This window comes from Lissotriton helveticus, chromosome 10 (assembly GCF_964261635.1).
Source record: "Lissotriton helveticus chromosome 10, aLisHel1.1, whole genome shotgun sequence".
Lineage (NCBI taxonomy): Eukaryota > Metazoa > Chordata > Amphibia > Caudata > Salamandridae > Lissotriton > Lissotriton helveticus.
In genome coordinates, this window is record NC_136071.1 from 573,301,136 (window position 1) to 573,321,459 (window position 20,324).

Below are 20,324 nucleotides of genomic sequence, written 5' to 3' on the forward strand. Positions count from 1 at the left end.
CCTAAATGTGATGTCAAAAACGATTTTGGGGAAAAAAATGGATTTTACATATTTGAGTATAATGTGGCGCAAAGGTTTAAAAAATGACGCATACATGCGTCACTTTTTAAATATGGGGAAAAAAGGTACATGTTTGGGCTTTCCTGGGGAGCCTAGGTGGTGAGGATTGTATCTAAGTGTGCAGTGGACTAGGCTTCATGAAGCATAAAAATAGTTTTTACATTTTTTAAAAGGAATAAAGAATGTTTGCATGTTTAATAGAAATACATTTGACTCTTTACAATGATGTTAGCTGTGTTAACTCAGTGTAGGAAACATATTGAGTTTGTTTGCATAGAGGAATTGTATTTTGTAAAATTGTGAAGCTTCATGTGCAAGATTTTGCCTCAGTCTTATCCCTGCTGTGAGGCAGATGGTTGTAAATATGATCTGTGCTGTGTTTCCTAAATGTGATGTCAAAAACGATTTTGGGGAAAATAAATGGATTTTACATTTTTGAGTATAATGTGGCGCAAAGGTTTAAAAAATGACGCATACATGCGTCAATTTTTAAATATGGGGAAAAAAGGTACATGTGTGGGCTTTCCTGGTGGTTAGGATTGTATCTAAGTGTACATGGAGTCTCATGGAGCTTCACAATTTTACAAAATACAATTCCTCTATGCAAACAAACTCAATATGCTTCCTACACTGATTTAAAACACAGCTAACATCATTGTAAAGAGTCAAATTGACACCTGTGTCTAAGAATGCAGACAGGGATATGCTTCATGAAGCCTAGTCCACTGCACACTTAGATACACCACCTAGGCTCCCCAGGAAAGCCCAAACATGTACTTTTTTCCCCATATTTAAAAAGTGACGCATGTATGCGTCACTTTTTAAACCTTTGCGCCACATTATACTCAAAAATGTAAAAACCATTTAATTTCCCCAAAATCGTTTTTGACATTACATTTAGGAAACACAGCACAGATCCTATGTACAACCATCTGCCTCACAGCAGGGATAAGACTAAGGCAAAAGCTTTCACATGAAGTTTCACAATTTTACAAATTACAATTCCTCTATGCAAACAAACTCAATATGCTTCCTACACTGATTTAAAACACAGCTAACATCATTGTAAAGAGTCAAATTGACATCTGCGTCTAAAAATGCAGACAGGTATATGCTTCATGAAGCCTAGTCCACTGCACTCTTAGACACAAGCTTCACCAACTATGCTCCCCAGGAAAACCCAAACAAGTACCTTTTTGCTCCATATTTAAAAAATGATGCATGTAGGTAGATGCGTCACTTTTTAAACCTCTGCGCCACATTATAGTCAAAAATGTAAAAACCAATCATTTTCTCCAAAATCGTTTTTGACATCACATTTAGGAAACACAGCACAGATCCTATTTACAATCACCTGCCTCACAGCAGGGATAAGACTGAGGTAAAATCTTGCACCTGCCTCACAACAGGAATAAGACTGAGGCAAACGCTTTCTCATGGAGCTTCACAATTTTATAAAATACAATTCTATATAACTATGTAACTCCATATTTTCTTGGGAAGCATAGGTGGTGAAGCCTGTGTATAAGAGTGCAGTGGAGTTAGACATAGGTCTGATCTTCTTTGTAGTTGTGGACAGAGCTGTCTTCCACTATATTTTTCAATACAGGCCTCACCTTTTGTGCACCACTGGAGAATCCTCACCTGATCTGAAACCCTGTATTGATTGTTTGCTTTTTGTCATTGCTTTGTTGTTTGGTAATAGTGGTCTATAATGTGCTACTGTTTTTCTTTAACACAGATTGAAATCGTTATTTGAAGAAAAAGCAAGGATGCCCAAAAAGGAAAGGACAAAGAAACAACGTAACCAGGAAAAATCAAAACCAGCAACGGAATTACAGCATTCTTCCACAACAGATACTTCAAAAAACAGGAACAAAGCTCCTGGTAAGACAACTAAGTCTTTTTTACGCAACATATGTACATCCAGAAAAAATGATGGACACCATGTAGAAAAAGAAAATGAGAGAGTAAAATTGAAAAGGAAGGAGAGAACTTCAAAGAATCCTAAAACTGGAGCAGGAGAGAATAATATGTATAGGAATAGAAGGCAGAATCATTTTAGAGACATTCGTAGACGAATGTTTCGCAATAGAGTGGTTTTAAATTTGTTAAAAAACATTAGGAAAGGTAAACAGAGAGCTGCTTTTTATAAGAAAAAGAAAAGTGTAGAGAAGATTGTTGATCCGGCTTTTGAAGTTAAGAAAAAATTATTTATTTTAATAATCAATAGAATTAGGACACTTAACAAGACAATTGATGTTTTCAAATCAAACAGTAGATGGAAAAGAGTAATTAATCGGACTAATTTTTGTAAAGTTTTTTCTGGAGAATGGATGCACAGTTCAAGTTGTGAGCCATTTTTTAATGAGGAGAGTTACTTCCAGGAGAATGATTTAGTGCATGCAGTTGACACCAGTGGTCGAGCGTATGAAGTGAAAGACGGTTGTCCGATTGAAAAAGAGAAACTTGTGCCTAGAGAACCAGAAGAGGTGTTATCTGATGGAGTTTTAGGGAGACGTACTAAGGGTCCAGTGTACACTTGGAAGTGTAGTAGTATTTGTAGTGTGCGACAGGAATCAATTGATTTGTTTTGTAATTTCTTACGTACATATAGTAAAAAAAGTATAAAGCAGAAAGTGAAGTTGTTGCAAGACTTAGATCCTTGCAGAGTGAGAGGAATCACAGGTTTGCAATGCCATTCACTGGCTTGTCTTTCTAGAAAAGTTTGTCAGAGTGTTTTTCCTCATTTTAGGATGTTAGCAGTGCATCATACCAAAATGAGGAAATTAGTGAGAATGTTGTATTATGCAAAAAGTCCAGCACTTAAGCTTAAACAATTAAACAGTGCTCTTTTGCATGGAACAGAATTAGATGAGAAGAAGATTTGTGAAGAAATTGAGATTTGTTATTTTCGTGAGCAAGAGGACAGTGTAGAAATTGAGACAGCAATTCAAGGTAATGTGGAAGACAATGTACAGATTTTAAATACAGAAAAGTTTGAGAAGGAAATTACCAGGTTTAAGGTGAAATCAAGCGAAAGGCCGAATTTTACTTGTGTTTGTTGTCAACGGACTCATTATAAGATTCAGACTAGGTTAGTTGATTTATATGCAAAAAGTGAAAAGATGGATAATTATGAGTGGAAAGATTTAGCAACTTATTTGTGGGTGGAGAATTCTTTTGATTTGAGTTCTGATCAGCGTATTTGTAAATATTGTTATGACAAATTAAATCAAAACAGAATGCCTGCTAGAGCTGTTCATAATAATCTGGAGTTGATAGACATTCCCCGTGAATTGATGGATTTAAATACATATGAGTCTATTTTGATTCAATGTGTCCATCCTTTTCAGGCAATTGTTCGCATGGAGCCTAAGATAGGGAAATTGCCTCCTACAGATTTGCAGAGAGGATTAAAGGGAAGAGTTGTTTATTTGCCCATAGATTTGAAAAAAATATTGATACAATTGGTATAGAAAAAGTAGAAGAGGAACCTTTAGTTATTCTAGTTAATGGGGTTCCAACAAAGAGTAAACAAATCTGGCAAGATGTAGTGGATGTTAGGAAAGTCAAAAAGGCAACGTTGTATTTAGTCAAAAACAATGAGTACTACAAAGATGTATGTGTTGCAGCAGAGGAAACAGCTACAGATGAAGACAGTGATTGTTCAGGCGGCCAAATTGAAAAAGTTGATGTGTCTAGAAGTGAAGAAATATATGAACATTATACTGTTCATCCTTTGCATTCCAAAGAAGTAATGGGGAATGCAATTGAATTGTTTCAAATGAAAACAGCAAAAGGAAGTCCCATTAGTGTATGGGAAGAAAGTTTGGAAGCTCGTTGTTTTCCACAGCTATTTCCAACAGGTCGAGGTGGACGATATGACGATCGACCACTTCAAATTCCTGCATCTGAATATCGAACTGTAAGATTATATGCTGAAGATGCAAGGTTTCGTCAATGCATTCCCTATTTGTTTCATCTACTGTATGAAAGTGACTTGTCTGGGCTTTCTTATGCAGTAAACCATATTCGGAAAAGTGGAGCACATCTACAAAATGTTTCAGCGAGGGACTTTATGGAGAAAGTGAATCTGCAAGATAATATTTTAGAATCTCATCTAATCAATCTCATGGCATGTCAGCGTGGTACAAATGAGTATTGGTACCGTCGCCATGGGGAATTGAAATGTATGCTAAGAAACTTAGAAACTCCTACATGGTTCCCCACTCTTAGCTGTGCCGAGTATGCATGGGAGGACTTACTTCAATTTCTACGAGAGGCCAATGCTAATATACAAAATATAGAATTCAAAACACCTGGAGAACTGTGTTCTTTGGATCCAGTGAATGTATGCAGATATTTTAATCATAGATTTGAAGCTATGATGTCTTTTATTACCAACAAAAAAATCCTCCCCTTGGAGAGGTTTTGGATTTCTTTTGGAGAAAGGAGTATCAAGCGAGAGGTGCTCCTCACATACATATGTTGTTGTGGATTAAAGATGCACCCAAATTTGGAACAGATTCGGATGAGACAGTGATGAGTTTCATTGAAGAGTATTCAACATGTGCTGTTCCGAAAACTACGGAAGAAAACAGTTTAAGGCAACAAGTTTTACGCTTTCAATCCCATCGTTGTGGAAAGTACTGTCGTCGAAAATTCGGAAACAAGGACAAGTTCTACACAAAATGTCGTTTCAGCTTTCCACGACCAGTGATTTCTAAAGGAAGAGTAAATAATGTGATGTCTTCTCTGCGACATACTGTGACGAGGAAATCACCCAAAAATACATACAATTTAAAAAGAGACGAAGAGTCCAAGTACATCAACGACTACAACCCAGTGAATTTGTCCATGTGGAATGCTAACATGGATATTCAATTCGTTGCTGACAACTCTATTGCTGTGGCTCGATATGTGACGTCTTACATCACAAAAAAAGAAAAGACAGAACTAAAGGAAATGTGGGAGGACATTTCACATGAAAAGAGTCTAAGCAAGAAATTATACAGTTACAGTCTGAAGATGTTGTCGCATCGAGAAATTGGAGCGTATGAATGTTCTGATCGATTGTCGTCAGCAAGTCTCTATGCCAAATCTAGAACCATCATTTGGGTGAGTCTAGGTCTTGCTGCAACACGAAATCGAGTTTTGAAATCTGTACAAGAGATAGAGTATTTGGCGGAGAAAGAACCAGAAAGTACAGATATTTTGAAGACAAACATGTTGGATACATACTATCCAAATAGAAGTCATCACCTTGAGAACGCTTGTCTCTATGAAGTTCTGCAGAGATATATTTATAAGAGGAACATCAGAGAAGATATCAATAATGGAATATATGGAGTCATTGGATGTGAAGGATGTCTAGTGAAACAGAAAAAAGGTCATTTGATTACTCATCGCAAATTGAGTTGTGATAATCCAGATAAAAGAGAATTTTATTATTTGGCTCTTTTGCAACTGTTTAAACCATGGCGTGAAGAAGAGGAACTTCTTGGAGATTTTCTCTGTTATGAAGACTCCTTTAATGCAACGAAGGATACCATAGAATGTCCTGTTTTTTCAAATTATCTGCAAATGTTGAATGAAGAAATAGAGCAAGAAGCCACTATTGCTGCAGAGATTGTGAGAGACAGTTCTCAAGGCAGTCAGAGTTCTGCTTCATTGAGTCAGGATCCACTAGGAGAACCAATTATCCAAAATGAAGCTGCTACTGCCATGGATGAGGTGGAAAGAGCTATGGAACAAGGTCAATATGATGAAGTTAACTTAGAAGATTTGGTGAAACAACTAAACCTTGAGCAGAAACAGATATATGACGAAGTCACAGAACAGATTGAACATGGATTCAGTCATGAGAAAAAAGAGTGCTCATGTACATCATTTAAGCCTGTCCAACTGTACGTGAGTGGAGAAGCGGGACTGGAAAAAGTTTTCTGATTAAAGCCATTGCAACTTATCTGCAGAAAAGGACTGAATCACCGCTGTCTTGTGTTGTTACTGCTCCAACTGGGCTGGCAGCACATAACATTAAAGGGATTACTTTACATCGTTTACTGATGCTACCAGTGGAGCATGATAACAAATTGGAGTATCACAAGCTATCAGGAGATGCGTGTTCCGAAGTTTCGAGAGTCCTGAAGAAAATGAAACCTCTTATCATTGATGAAGTAAGCATGGTGTCAAATATAATGCTTGCTTTTGTGCATTTGAGGATGCAAGAAATTCTTAGAACAGACTATGATGTCTTATTTGGAGGAAAACATATTATTGTTTTTGGAGATCTTCTGCAGTTGACTCCAGTAAAAGGACAACCTGTGTTCAAAATACTCACTCATGAAGATACCAGGAAGTGCTTAGGGAGCATCGGAAACGTTAATATATGGTTAAACTTTAAATATGCAGAACTGCTTCAAAATATGCGGCAGGCAAAGGATAAAGATTATAAAAATATTCTACAAGATGTAAGGATCGGAAAAGTAAGTCAGCAAGGGAAAGAAGCTTTACATGCACGATTAATTTCAAATTTGTACCCAAATGAAAACATTCTTCCAGAGAACATATTTAAGAAAATAAACGAGAAGAAATCTGGCATATGTTTGTTGCCAACTCTGAAAGAATGTTCCATGTTCAACAACAAAATGTTACAGTTAGAAAATGAAGAGATAGTGAAACTGGAAGCTATTGATAAAATAGAGCATATGGGAGCAACAATTATTTTGTCTGAAAATTTGAAATCAAAATTGGATTCATTAGAGAAGACTATATCTAAAACTGCTGGTTTTGAAAAGACTCTGAATGTGTGTTTGAATTGTCGTGTCATTTTAAGAAGGAATTTAAATGTTGAAAGAGGTCTGGTAAATGGAGCAATGGGTTATGTTGTTGGTTTTGTGAATTACAAAAATAGAGATGGAATTGAAATTTTAAAAATTTAATTTGATGACATTGATGAAATAGAACAAATTTCTCGTTGTTCAGCTAGATTTTTGCTCGTGAAAGACTTATATGTTCGCCGAAAACAGTTTCCTATTTGTTTGGCATTTGCGGTGACAATTCATAAGTCTCAAGGTTTAAGTGTAGATATCGCTTTGGTGAACATTGTAAGTTCTGTGTTTAAAGAGGGTATGGCATATGTGGCATTATCACGAGTCAGAACTTTAGCAGGATTGTACTTGATTGAGTGTGATGAAACAAAGATTTGTGCAGATTTAGATTGTGTAAAAGAATACAATAGGTTAAGAAGAGAGTATGCTCCACATTTGCCTCAATATCCTCTGATTGAAAAACATGTGGTAGGCCGAAAAAGAAGAAATGGGAGTAATTGCAGTGAGGTATCAGCAAAAAGGCATAAAGTAGATAAAAGTGTAATTGTAAAGAGAAACAAAAAGGATTCTGTTGAAGATGTTGTTGGATTTCAGTTTGAAAACAGTTCTGGTGTCAACTGCTATGATAATGTAGTAGTTAATGTTGTTTTTTTTCTTCAAAATTTACAAAGACAGATTGTTGAAAATCGGGAACAAACATTGTGCTGTTTATTGAATTCTGTGTTAGACAAATGTAGTAGTGATAGAGCTAAAATAGAAAGTGTTTCAGAAATTAGAAATCTTCTAGATATATGTTCAGGTCAAAATCAATTTTCACAGAATATTCAGCAGGATTGTCAGGAATTTTTAATGTATATGTTTGATGTATTACAAGATGAAGGAGTAGATATAAAAAATCTATTTGGCCTTTCTTATCAATGGCAACATGACTGTGATAACTGTGCTTCATCAAGTACTACTAGAATAGACCCTGAAAGATTTATATATTTAACTTTACCAGACTGCAAATCAGTGTCTTTCAATAATCTAGTTAAAGCAGCGGATCACAATATGGTGTTTACCCAATGTAAGTCTGCAATGCTGTCCACATTATTTCTACAAAATTATGGTCACTATGTTATTTTAATGTTCCAACGATGTAGACCTGATGGAACTAAATTGACAACTTCTATTAAAAATTTCGTGGCTTCTCAGTTATCGATATCAGGAAGAACCTTTGCAACTGTAGCTATTATTTTTCATGAAGGTCCTTCTACAACATCAGGGCATTACACATGCTATTTAAAAACTTCTAAAGGTTGGACCCAATGTAACAACAATCAATTGACTTTCAAACAACGTTTGTCTTTTGGCTTTATAAATTCATATCTAGTGTTTTTACAGCCAAAATTTAGGTAAAGTTAATTGGCCTATGAAGACGGGAGGAGGACTCATATATACTCATACATCTGACACTATTTGGCCAAATGGAAAGGTGCAAGAATGAGTAAAGAGTCATGACTGAAAAAAAGGAGTATATTAAAATTTTGAAAATATTTCAGATGTTCTTGGAGCTTTTCTTGTAGAAAGTCGATGAAATGGATTTCTAAGTGAACAGCAAAATACTATGTAACGAGAAAAGGACCTCCATGATATACTATTTGGCCTCAAGGAAAAGTAAGTCAATCAAAGATTAGCGTACATTTGTCATTTAGTATGTAAGGGTTTTTTTAAAACACAATCTTTTAGATTGTGTTTTTTTTTCCCGCTGTCATATGATGAATAATTTGAACTCACTGCTTTAAGTGAAATTCAATATATTCTGAGAACCGCAAAAATAAACTATGTAACATGTTGTAGAAATTATTCTATACTTTGGATTGTGTAAATTAAATTGTACTCCCATTCTCTGACATCCACTCTCCCTCGCTTATCTTTGTTTGCTTCTTACTTTTGACCTCTTCTCTCTATTTTTCGTTCACTACTTCTCTGTGCTCAGTGCCTCACTCTACTTGTGTTATTTTCACTTGTGTTTATCTACCTTCTATCACTTCTTTTACAACAACTTCACTGCTCCTGTCTCGTCGTTCTTCATCCCATTTCTTTTACTCTGGTTCCGTTACTATCCATCATTTCCTTTCTTTCAATGTCCTTCTCTTTACTTTCATCACCAAATTATTTTTTCTCAGTAGCACTGTTTTAGTCGTGTTCTCCTCTCTTTCCTTTTTTTGCTCACTTACTTTTTTTCTTTTCTCACTCATTGTACTCCACCTCACTCCGTTTTTCTCTTAGTGTGTCTACCTTATAACTTCCTCAGTCCATTTCCTTCAATTGGTGTATATTATTCTGTCTCCCTTCATCCTTTCACTCTATGACTGTTCTTCACTTACTCTCAGTTATCTTCTATTCCTCATTCTTCTAAATGCATCATTAATTAGACTGTTTCTGTCTCAGTCATTATCTTTTTACTTACTTGTGTTTCCTGATTTAGTTTTGCTAACTCACATTGTTTTAATATCTTTCTTACCTTCAGTTCATTTCTCTGTTCTTCTCTCTCTTTTTCTTAGTGAATCTATATGCCTTACTCTTTGTAATTTGTTCTCCTTCTATTTCTTTTTCCTTCTTTTTGTCCTTCTACCTTAGTTTATTTCCCTTTCTGTGTTCTTCAATCTAACTTTATTTCTAAATAGAGTGTTATGATGTTTTTAGCTCTTCATTTGTATCTTTTAATTTAAAATACATATTTTACTAATTATAACTTATTTTTTTTCTCTCTTTCACAGATACCAACTGTAGTAAAAAAAATTATAGTTACATTTATTATATGGTAAGTATGACTAAAAAAATGTAGTTTGTTATTATCCTTTGCTTTAAGGTCACTAACATTTTCTCAATCTACCTCACTCCTGTGTTTTTACTCTGCTTCTCTCACTTATTCTTATTCTCCATGTTTACTCCCCTTTCATTATTTACCCTCTCATATTCAACTTCTTTTGATCCCTATTCTTTACTTCACTTACCCTCTGTTCCCTTCCTTTGCTTCTTTACTCATTCTCTTTTTCTTAATTATTTACCTTACTCCTACACATATACCTCATCCCCCTCCCAACACATACACACACCCGTAACATACACCCCACACACACACCACACCTACACCTCATACACACAAAAAACAAACTCCCACACACACTCTTCAAAAACACACACACATTCCATACACACACATACATCGAACACATATACACCCCACACTCATACACTTCTCACACATATTTCACACACCCTCATCTCTACCCACACCAAAACACTCCACACAACCACACCCACAGACACACCTTACACACCCACACTCCGACCTACACCCACTAACTCCCTGTAAGTCACACACACTGCATTACTTATCTTTTTTTTCTGTTGTACTCAAGCGCATTCAGGTACTGTTTCCTTTACTCTCTTTGTCCTCTCTCTTTGTCACTCACCATGTGTTATCCTAATTCAATATTTCTCCCTCTATCACCCCTCTTGACTTTTACTATGGGTAGCGCACCGGGGAGTGTAACAAGGGGAAAACAAAGAGAAACAGTAAAATAATATTTTAGAGTGCTTTGAGGTAGGGTAGCTGTTGTGTTGTGTGGGTGATTTACTTACTGCACTCCTTCCACTCCTTTTCTCAGTACCTCTGTTCTCACAGTTCTTCATTCCCGTTCACTCAGTCCGTCTATCTTACTGTAATTGTCTCTGTCTCTTCACTCTTTCACTACTTGTTCATTATGCTTTCTCCCTGAAGTTCAAGCACACTATGTTATTTACATTTCTTTGCTGCTTCAATTATTCCCTTTCTGTTACTTCTTCTTTTCTTCTTATAGTTTTTTCTCTCTGTCAATCCACATGTTTTAACTTTATTCGATGTTATCCATCTTATTTCATCCCTCTTTAGTTATGCACACTACTTTTTTCTCTCTCTCCCTTACCAGTGTTATTTAAATCTGGTTCCGTTATTACCTTTTATTTGTACATCATTTTTTCTGTTTCCTTTTACTCTTTACAGCCACTCACATTCTTCATGTGCCTCTGCTTTAGTATTCTTCTTCTCTCTTTCTTTGTTTCACAGCCTTATATTTTTTTCATTTTCTCTCTTACACTTTGTTATATCTTTTACACTGTTTTACTATGTATTACACAGTACATCTGTGTTGCTCTCTCTTGCTGTCTGTCTCTTAACATTACTCTCTCTTTCTCTTTCTCTTATGCTCTCCTTCTCTTGTTTTTTTTTCTTGTTTTTTTTTTAATGCGCTGACGGTACGCGCACCGGTGCGCGTACCGGGAAGCGCTCCCATGAGAAAAATGAAGTCAAGAGTGCTAAACATTTTAGTAATTTTTTTTAAATGGGAGGTAGTTCTGAAAAGAACTTTTTTTTAATGTTTTTGTTGTTTTATATGTTTTTTGTATTTTTCTGAACATTTTTTTTTGTATTTTTGAACAATTTTATGTTTTTGGGGGTTTTTTGGGGGGGAACAACGAAAAACAGGCATTAGAAAGGGCTCAACAGGAGCAAAAAAATTTTTTTATTTCTTGGGGCGTTTTGAGCACTTGTGGTTTTCAAATGCTCTATTAATCAAAATGATACTCATATTCGCACATGAAATTAGGTCACCACAATAAAGGCACACTATCTTCATGTGCACAAAATTCTGTTGGATATTTGGGACCGTCTCCCTCGCCTCTGGTCCCGATAGAGTTACCTGTGCCAATGTACTGGCCACAGGAGTTGGTGGGTTATCTTGGAGGTGACGCATCTCTGCAACGCTGTAATTGAGTGGATGCCACCTCTGCATATGGTGGTGTATAGTATAGTTACCATAACTATACTTTTTGTCTGTACCTCTAGACAAAACAGATTTACAAATGAGGCATGTCACATGTCGGGCATTGACCTTTTTTTGGCCTTGAGGGTATGAATAAAATTGCCAAATAAAACTGTCTTTGTGGTGGGATTTCCGGGGCTCTTCACGTAAGAACTGCCTCGGCTCTACGTCTTCTTCCTCTTCTTCTGGGTTGGGAAGGAACTGTGGAGGTGGTCCTTCCTTCCTAGGTGGTTGTGGTGGTGGTGGGGGTCCACCAGCTGCAGCTACTACAGATGCCATAACTAAGGTCTTCCTCTCACAAAGATGAAAGTCAGAGTGAGGAAAGAAGGAGGGGTTTTCATCATTTGGGAAAAAAAAAGTTCTAAACCAATGAAAAGTGTTATTTACAGGTCACATGACCTGTTACGCTTACGTTACGCGTCCCGCTCCGCGCCCAGAGCGCTTCTGGTGTGCTGCGCTTCGCGCCTCGTTTGCGCACCGGAGCACTTCCGAGTGCGCGAACGCGCGCGTCATAAGACGCATTACGCGGCAACGCGATACGTCGCGCTTACGCGACGCGTCACGATGTTGTTTTCGAACGCGGCAGTTGTGCAAACGGTATGTTTCCCGGTACGCGGACCAGGTCGCGGCATAAAAATGAGCTAACGGGAAGCTACCCGGTGCGCGGACCGGTAGCAAAACTAAAAAAAATATATATATATATATACATTAAAAAAATTATATTAAATACATATAAAATATATTTTACCTTTAAAAGAAGAATACATTTAACAGCTTTTAATATTTGCTATTAAAAAACCATTGAAATTCACTGAAAAAACCATAGGTTATAGACCATATATAGTTAGGAATTAGCATTTACAAAACCTTGAAAATTGACTGAAAAAACCATAGGTTATAGACCATATATAGTTAGGAATTAGCATTTATAAAACCTTATTTTACTGCACTAACTATATATTTCGCGCACCCGCAATCCACTGCTGATGATGTCACATATTACATCATTCATGACATGGTCAGTGACATCACTGATGACATCACTGATGACATCTCAAATGACATCACTGATGACATCCCGGATGACATCTCATTTGACATGACTGATGACATCATTCATGTGATAATACGATGAACTTCTTCAGACTCTAATATAACCTTATATACACTCAGTGTAAACAGACACTCACAGACTGTCACTCATCCATGGAGTTACTCACACACCTAGTCAGTCATGCAAAGAATCAATCACACCTCCATTTCCTCAACTATACAGTTATACACACCTTACTTATTCAAACAGATACTAACACATATTTACTCTCTTATACAATCCCTGATACAATTTCATAATGATCCATACAGCCACTCACACATTCACTGGCTCTTATGCACAGTTATTTATATATGTCAACACTCACATATACTGTGTTTTACATATGTCTTTACTTTGACATGTAGCACTGAGATATCCATTCACTCACCAATACACTCATTAACACAGTCAACCACCCATACAGCTGTTTCCACATGCACTTTTGAACCCATACTTCTAGTGAATCAACTGCTCACACATCTATGCACAGAGTCATACACCTCTCAACCACCAACACACACACTCAGTCTCCCATACAAATACTTGGGCAACCAATCAATAACCCATATAGTTACTCATTTAGCTACTGATCAATACATGCAGCAGTTTACAGAACAATAGACATAATGATGCACAAATTAAGACAGTTTAGTCACTAACCCATGCACTCAGTGAGACACACTTAATCACTCACTCATACAGTCAGTCATGCACCTACTAAATCCTTCATCCAGACACTTATACATCCACTCATTCTTCAATATGTAAGACATATTTAAAGTTTACAGAAACATACAGACACTGGATGTTGTTATCAGCTATGTCATCAGTGATGTCATTTGAGATGTCATCAGTGATGTCATCAGTGATGTCACTGACCATGTCATGAATGATGTAATATGTGACATCATCAGCAGTGGATTGCGGGTGCGCGAAATATATAGTTAGTGCAACTAACTATATATGCAAATTTCAATGGTTTTGTGTGAGTAAAATAAGGTTTTATAAATGCTAATTCCTAACTATATATGGTCTATAACCTATGGTTTTTTCAGTGAATTTTCAAGGTTTTGTAAATGCTAATTCCTAACTATATATGGTCTATAACCTATGGTTTTTTCAGTGAATATATATATATATATATATATATATTCACAGAAAAAACCATAGGTTATAGACCATATATAGTTAGGAATTAGCATTTACAAAACCTTGAAAATTCACTGAAAAAACCATAGGTTATAGACCATATATAGTTAGGAATTAGCATTTAGAAAACCTTATTTTACTCACACAAAACCATTGAAATTCCATATATAGTTAGTTGCACTAACTATATATCGCGCACCCGCAATCCACTGCTGATGATGTCACATATTACATCATTCATGACATGGTCAGTGACATCACTGATGACATCACTGATGACATCTCAAATGACATCACTGATGACATCATGACACACCAATACCAGTTACTACATACGCACTCACTGATTCCTACGTCTACACACACATTCACTCATTCACCCATACAATCACTCATACATACAGTCACTCATTATTACAACACTATCATATGCAATCATACACCTATGCAGACAGTCACACACTGCCACTCATCCATGGAGTTACTCACACACCAAGTCAGTCCTGTAAAGAATCAATCACAATTCCATTTCTTCATCTATACAGTTAAACACAGAACACCATACTTCAGTGACATCACTGATGACATCACTGATGACATCTCAAATGACATCACTGATGACATCTCAAATGACATCACTGATGACATCATGACACACCAATACCAGTTACTACATACGCACTCACTGATTCGTACGTCTACACACACATTCACTCATTCACCCATACAATTACTCATACATACAGTCAGTTATTATTAGAACACTATCATATGCACTCATACACCTAGTCAGTCCTGTGAAGAATCAATCACACTTCGATTTCCTCATCTATAGTTAAACACAGAACACCATACTTTTCACACATATACTAACACATACTTACTCTCTTATACAATCACTGATACAAGTACACATTGATATGCACAGAGTCACACACCTCCCAGCCAGCCACACACACACTCAGTCTTCCATACATCCACTCATTCTTCAATATGTAAAACGTATTTAAACTTTACAAAAACACACAGACACTAGATGATGTCATCAGTGATGTCATTTGAGATGTCATCAGTGATGTCATCAGTGATGTCACTGACCATGTCATGAATGATGTAATATGTGACATCATCAGCAGTGGATTGCGGGTGCGCGATATATAGTTAGTGCAACTAACTATATATGGAATTTCAATGGTTTTGTGTGAGTAAAATAAGGTTTTCTAAATGCTAATTCCTAACTATATATGGTCTATAACCTATGGTTTTTTCAGTGAATTTTCAAGGTTTTGTAAATGCTAATTCCTAACTATATATGGTCTATAACCTATGGTTTTTTCTGTGAATTTCATTGGTTTTTTAACAGCTAATATCTGTAGCTGTAAAATGTATTCTTTAGGTAGTGCTTTTCTTCATGAGGTCTGGTCGCTTCCATACACATACAGATGTTTCAAAGATGATCAAGAAGTTTATCTGAATGGAGAGGAATGCACTGAGACGCCAGATCATTCACTAATGTGTAGGCACATACAGTTACACGGTTCATGCAACAAACACCGACCAAATATGGCTTGCGTGTTGCAAGGCACGCCAGTTCCTGCTATCATCCCCACGTTCAAGTTGTTGGAAAATGGTAGTTATTTGATGCTCAATAATGAAGATTGTTCTGAGTTAATTAAAAGTATTCCTTTTATCGTAACAGTAAGTGAACGGGTTATTTGCTGCAGAAATGTTCTATTTCCTCCCACACATGAACATAGGGAGTTTTCAATCTGGCCACAAATACCAACCGTGGGACACGTTTCAACGGCATGGCAAGAATAAGAGCTCTTTTGTCTCAGAGAGAGGTGGCCTTGAGTTCGGCCCGTGAAACTTTCGTACTTCACATAGCGAACACCCGTACAGAGGTGCACACCCTTTTAAATTAAGATTTGCCTTTCAATTTCAGCAACATGTTTCCGACTATCTTTAACGCATCCTCCACAAAGTCCCTGGCGCACTTTTTTAAAGTTGTTACCAGTGGTCTCGTGACTTCATTTGAGAAAATCTTTGGAGTCATCCCTGCTTCCTTTCATTCCATTTTCTCCACTCTGGTTCGTGGATTGGCATTTTTACTTGCATTACCAGCGGACGCTCTTGTGCTTTTTTACATTTTTAAATATGGATGTCCCTCCTATGCAACCTCACACCCTGCAGCTGCTGACACTGTTCCGCAATCGCATGCTAGAATATTATGGCACAATGCCGTTGGCGATATTAAGCACGGCATATGGATTATCTTTTCGATTCTCCTACTTCACCTGTGTCCAGCCTGTATTTCACTGCCTGACCTGTGATTTCGATTGGGCCATTGATTTGTGTCTCTGCGGACCGGTTTCTCCTGACGTCGACTTTAATCAGCTGATGACTCCTATCATTACTCACGAGTTGGTTTGTCCTGGCGAAAGGATTATGGCTGTGGCATTGATGCATGGACTACTTGGTCCCTGGAATTTACTGGCGGCAGCACAGTCTTTCTTGGAACAGAGCTTTCTTGAAAACCCACCGAGCTGTCCTCTGATGGTGATAGAGGATCCGGTGCTGGGAGAGCACGTATGTTCTTTTCCGCTTTTAAATTGGATGGCTGAACTGTTTTCGGATGAAGACGGTGACTTCCTATTGGAGGCTGTTGCAGCTTATTTTGCATACACAGTTATGTCATAGACCTTTTTCATGTTTGATATGCTGAGTACTAGCATTTCATTGACAATTCATTGACTTATTTGTCAAGTTTTTATTATTTACCTTGCCTATTGGCTTAAGACTCGATAAAGTACTTGGCTGTTTTATTTTTCTTTAGCATTAAATTTTCCTAGTTTTTAATGCTTTACCTTGCGGACCGTCCACATATAAACTTGCAATCTGCTCTCATGAGATGGCACTTCTATTATCTTATTCAGTTCGTTTCCGGATCATGGGGAGGTGTCATCTAGGTCCTGGATATCTTTACACCGTGTTAAGTTAGCATGGGCTCATTACCGGTTTAAACGCCATTTTTCCTTTTTTGCAACTTCTGCACAAGACACTTAGTTGTTGCTTTAGCTTTCCACCTAGTAGTTCATCGTGGTTTACATGAGAATAATATGTTATTGGTCTACTATCTGCTTTACTTGTTAAACTATATCTGTACAGCGAGTGCTAAAGTTTCAAGAACAACACGATACAGAATTGTTATGAGGTCTGATCTCCACGACTTCATACTCATAACATAAGTGCAACTTCTGCCAATTCTGGGCATGAGGCGGGTTTTATATTGCTTTGCCGAACACACATACACAACAGTTGATGCGGTTCACATGAAGAGAGAGCTGGTGTATGCTGATGTGATTCCTTCAAATCTAAGACACTAAAGTATGGGCACGCCCTAAACCAACACAAAGAGACCTTCTTAGCAAATAATATAATATGTGTATTAGGGAGGGTGAGATATAAGCAGCCGCGGGCCGTGGAGGGAGTTACGATGGGGCAGGGAGGCGGGGAGGGGGAGAAGCAGGGTGGAGCCCTCTCTACCTTGCCCCTCCCCCTCCCCCTCCCCGCCTCCCCGCCTCCCTGCCCCACCGTAACTCCCTCCACGGCCCGCGGCTGCTTATAAGTGTTGCTAACTCTTATTCATTTACAGCATGTTAACATACTGTCACCATTCGCTTTTTATGTACTAGTAACTATGCTGGTAATTTTGCTACTGATAATATGTGTACTTGTATTCTCCACCCTGCTTCTCCCCCTCCCCGCCTCCCTGCCTCACCGTAACTCCCTCCACGGCCCGCGGCTGCTTATAAGTGTTGCTAACTCTTATTCATTTACAGCATGTTAACATACTATCACCATTCACTTTTTATGTACTAGTAACTATGCTGGTAATTTTGCTACTGATAATATGTGTACTTTTATTATCTAAGGTACTACGCCTGAGAAGACGGCATTAGTAAATAAACATTTCAAATACACATCTGTTCTTCTTAACTCCATGTTCTGGTTTCTAAGAAATCTATAACGACCGACTGTTCATGAGTTCCACGTATCCTGAGGTACTATAAGTTCATATTCTGGATTGTCTAAACATTGAGAGTTTGTTATATCCAATGTGACACTGTACCTAGCTTGCTAAGGAGTTTTTGATTACTAACGTGAGTTTTGGGACACCCTAATTCGCCGAGGTTCCAATCCTCTGTCCACAGTTCTGTGTGAGAACAGAAACCCTGCGACAGGGGCACCCCCGACCCTTGCTGGAGCTTCATCACACTTGCGATACAACTCCAGCAATGCATTCGCCGAGGTTCCAATCCTCTGCCCACAGTTCTGTGTGAGAACAGAAACCCTGCGACAGGGGCACCCCCGACCCTTGCTGGAGCTTCATCACACTTGCGATACAACTCCAGCAATGCGCCACCTTTACGGCACAGATACATCACGCATCTGTGCTGTTTTTGCCCCATGATGCGCCGCATTGTAAATGCAGCACACCATAGGTGACGGAACAGCGGCACAGAATGACTAACACATCCCTGGTGATGCGCCAGTCATCATAAATGTATCCCTATGCTTCTTATCTTGTTAGAGATGAACCGCCATATGTATCATCAAAGTTTTTTGCATTTCCTAAATAGCGAACTTTAAGGAATAAATAGCGATTCTTTACCATTCCTAGTTTGCGATGAGCTATTTGCTAATTAGCCGAATGTAGCCGAATGTAGCCCAATGAAGCCCAATGTAGCCCAATGTAGCCCAAAGATGGCCGCCAGACACACAAAAAAACAAATGTAGCCCAAATATCAGCCAGATGTAGCCCAACTATAGCCCAGTGACAGAATGACCAATCAGCTTCGCAAACCTCCGTTACGCGAAGCGGAGCGCTGTTACAGATATATATCTTTTTTTGAACGTTAATTTCTCAAAATCCACTGGAGCACATATATTGAGACCTAGCAAAGGCACATCGGGCTACCAGTCCCTAATATTTTGCCAAGTTTCGTGCAAATCCATTCAGCCGTTCGATTATTATTATTATTATTTTTTTTTGCCCCGCGGGGCCCTTTTAAAACCTCCACATCAAACCTAGGGGGTCAGCGAGGATCTACTATGCCCCCTTATAGTTATTTCCCCCTTTGTTTTGACCTCCTCTTGTCTCTCGATCCTACCGAGAGACAAGATGGCGGCCGCTACGGACTGTTTGGAATGTTGACAGACGCCGGAGAACCAATCAGCTTCGCTTCACAAAGCTCCGTTGCGCGAAAAGTCCGCGTCCTGGGCCGCTGCCCAGTCCGCTGTTACAGATATATATCTTTTTTAAACGTTAATTTCTCAAAATCCACTGCAGCACATATATTGAGACCTACAAAAGGCACATCGGGCTACCAGTCCCTACAATTTTGCCAAGTTTCGTGCAAATCCATTCAGCCGTTCGGGCTAAAAGTGAGGCCAACCGCCCTATGGAAATTAACATGGGAAAAACGTGTTTTGGGACCCCCCTTTTTTCTCGGCCCCCCCTTGACGAACCCCCCCAAAATTTTCAGGAGCTGCTCAGAAACAAAATGTGCCATTTTCCTGAAAATTTCAGCCAATTCCGTCCACAAACGCCAAAGTTATTAGACATAGAATTTTCAAAAAACCCATAGAGAAAAAATCCTAACTATATATACCTACTGGCGACCGCCAGTAGGTAATATATATATATTTCCTCTCAAATGCCCTGAGCTTTACAGAGGTCACACGATGCAGCTCCTACCATCCGGTCTGAACGCTGAGGCTGCCCCATGAAGAAGAGGCGATGGCCTCGAAACGCGTCAGGAACAGAGAAGGGAATCCTTAATGAAATGGATGCAAAAAACTGCAAGCAGCCTCGAGCTTTCAGACCGGATGGTAGGAGCTGCATTGTGTGACCTCTGTAAAGCTCAGGGCATTTGAGAGGAAATGTTAAATACACGGCAGCCATGGCCGTGGCAGAGGAGCACCATTTCCTACAATTGAAAGGGAAGGCTTGGAAATGAACTTTTTCTCTCCGTGTAAGCATGCAGCCCCTTGGCAAAACGAAGCCTGCAGTTTGGCAACCAAACCTACTCAAGGACTAAAACAAGCCTTTAATAATTACACAGAGACAATGAACTTTTCGACTCTCCTTAGAGACTACATGAACCAGCATGCTATTGTGCAACTCTTGTGTGTAACGCCCAAAGTGGGTGGTGTTCTCAATAAAGCAACTAAAGAGACAACACTGGTGAGTCAGTCATTTCCCCTGTGTAGACCCCCATGTAGAAGAGGGGATGGCCTCGAAACGCGTCGGGAACAGAGAAGGGAAACCTTAAT